This window comes from Petaurus breviceps, unplaced genomic scaffold, assembly GCF_028583685.1.
Source record: "Petaurus breviceps papuanus isolate PSGF00001 unplaced genomic scaffold, PetGlider_PUasm1.0 90386, whole genome shotgun sequence".
Classification (NCBI taxonomy): Eukaryota; Metazoa; Chordata; class Mammalia; order Diprotodontia; family Petauridae; genus Petaurus; species Petaurus breviceps.
Window position 1 is genome coordinate 701,906 of NW_027187236.1, and position 2,319 is coordinate 704,224.

Here is a 2,319-nt window from a genome sequence, read left to right on the forward strand (position 1 = left end):
TGTGTGTGTGTGTGTGTGTGTGTGTGTGTGTGTGTGTGTGTGTGTGTATGGGCCTCCGTTTCCTGGCATCCTGCCATCCAACTTCCATGCTGGAAACTATTTCCTTTGGACACTGGGGTAATTTTCAGGGGGTGGGTGGGGGGATGGGTAAGGACAGAGGAAGGGAGTTAACCTGTAGAAAGGGGTGTTGAACTGGAGAGTGAGGAAGGAAGAGGTGGCCAGCCAAAGCCTGAGGCTTCCATGAAGGCAGGAGCTGGGAAGGTTTCCCCACAAGCAGGGCTGTGCACGTGGGCACCCCTCCCTCCCCCATGAAAGTGCCCTCACCTCAGTCACGTGATAATAGATAACTTTGGTTTGTCCTGTGTATATATGTGTGAGAGAGACAGAGACAAAAAGGGAGAAGGGGAGTGACAGAGACCAAGAAACAGAGAGACAGAAACCAAGAGAGACAGAGAGACAGAGACCAAGAGAGACAGAAAGCCTGAGGCATGTTTGACCCTCTTCCCTCAGTGCTATTCTTCCCCTAGATACTTCCCCAGACACCCCTCACACCTTGTTTCCCAGCCTGACTTTCCTCTCATAGGTCATTACTATGTAAGCAATTGCCTGCTAATGTACTTCCCAGTATGGTGCATTGGACAGGACCGGCTTGGGGAGTCAGGAGCCCAAGGGCTCTTGCGCGCACCTCACTCCCTACCTTAGCAGATCCAGATCCTGAATGTTGAACCTGGAAGAACCCTTCTCCCCCTCCATTTTTTAGATGGGGAAACTGAGACCCAGAGAGGGGAAGGGACTTACACAAGGGCCCTCAGTGAGTTTGTGGAGATGTGGTACCAGAATAGACAGTAAGACATAGAAGGGGCCTTAGAGATCACTCAATCCACCTTCTCGTTTTCTTTAGAAGGGGAAGCTGAGGCCCAGAGGTGGGAAAGGCCCGCTGCTTCTCTAACCCCTAACAATTATGTGTCTGAGGAGGGTACCTTATGGGTGTTGGGGGGGGGGCGGTGCTGGGGAGAGTGCATCTCTGTATTGAGCGGATGCGTTAATGTTGGAGGGGCATATGTCGGGGTGTAAGCGGTGGAAGGCTGTTGGGAAGATTGTGAGGGTGAATGTGTGTATGGTGGGGGTGAGGAGGGTAGAAGGCTGTGTTCTGGTGGTGTTCTGCATTAGGAGGATTGTGGGGTGTGAGCAGAGGGGTACAGAGTGGTGTGTATGTGGCTTTGAGCGTTAGATACCTGGGCTACGAATGTGTGTGTGTACGTTTGTTGGCGGTGTGTATGTTGGGGTGGGATGTGCTGGAAGATGTTGGGGGGGGTGTTGGGTTTGTGTTTGAGTGTGACAGTTGGACTGGGGGGTGTGTTTAGGGGTGTGTGCTGAGGGTGTGCGTTGGTGCGTGTGTATGGTGCATACATGTGCGTGATGTCGGGATGTGCAGAGTGTGTACGTTGCGGGGTGTTGGGATATGTCGGGGTGTGGGTGTTGGGGATGAGGCTCCCGCGAGTGGCGGTTATGCAAGCAGCTCCCCATGCCTCTCGTAGCCCAGCCGCCGCCACCACCACCGCCGCCTCCCAGCCCCGCCCGCTCTCCTCTGGATTCCCAGCGCCCCCAGCCCGGGGGGGAGATAGGGAGGGGGGGGGGGGGGGGGGACGCCCGGCTGGCCACCGCTGCCCGCAGTCCCCCGGCCCCGGTCCGGGGCCGCTGGGGAGGGGGCGCCTCTGCGGAGAGGGACGAGTTGGAGGGGGAGGGGGAGGGAGGGGCCGGTCCGGCGCGCGCTCACCTTAGTGTATTAGTGCAGAGCCGCGCTCCGCCGCCGCCGCCGCAGCCGGGGGGAAGTTTCCGAAGCCGGAGGGCGGGGAGGGGTGGGGGGGGGGGGGGGGGGGGGGGGGGGGGGGGGGGGGGGGGTCGGCGCGGTGGTGCCGCGCTCCGCCGCCGCCGCCGGCACCGGGGCCGTCGCGTTCCGCCGCTGGCACCCGGGTCGCTGCCGCCGCCGCCGCCGCTGGCACGGGGGCCGCCACTGCGGGCAGGAGCGGAGCTCCGGAACTCCGGGCAGCAAGCGGCCTCGCGCTGAGCCGAGAGAGAGCAGGCAGGGGCAAGTGGGCGAGCAGCCCGCCACCGCCGCCTCCCCCGGCTCGGGTTGCGGCTCCGGCTCGGGCTCCGGCTCCGGCTCGGGCTCCGGCTCCGGCTCCGGCTCGGGCTCCGGCTCCGGCTCCGGCTCCGGCTCCGGCTCCGGCTCGGGCTCCTCCTCCGCACCTCGGGGAGCAGCGACCCGCACCGCCGCCTCAGGCACCCGGGCACCCGGGCACACGGGCACACGGGCGG

General features: G+C 62.7%; 1 protein-coding gene across 1 annotated transcript in view; it reads right to left on the minus strand.

Annotated features, from left to right (window-relative positions):
• Positions 1-1,842, minus strand: part of DUSP9 (dual specificity phosphatase 9) — a 28,097-nt gene extending 26,255 nt beyond the window's left edge. Inside the window, exon 1 of the mRNA XM_069108468.1 lies at positions 1,778-1,842. The gene's annotated coding sequence lies outside the window, so the exon portion shown is untranslated. The remainder of the gene's footprint in view (positions 1-1,777) is intronic.
• Positions 1,843-2,319: the final 477 nt, after the last annotated feature.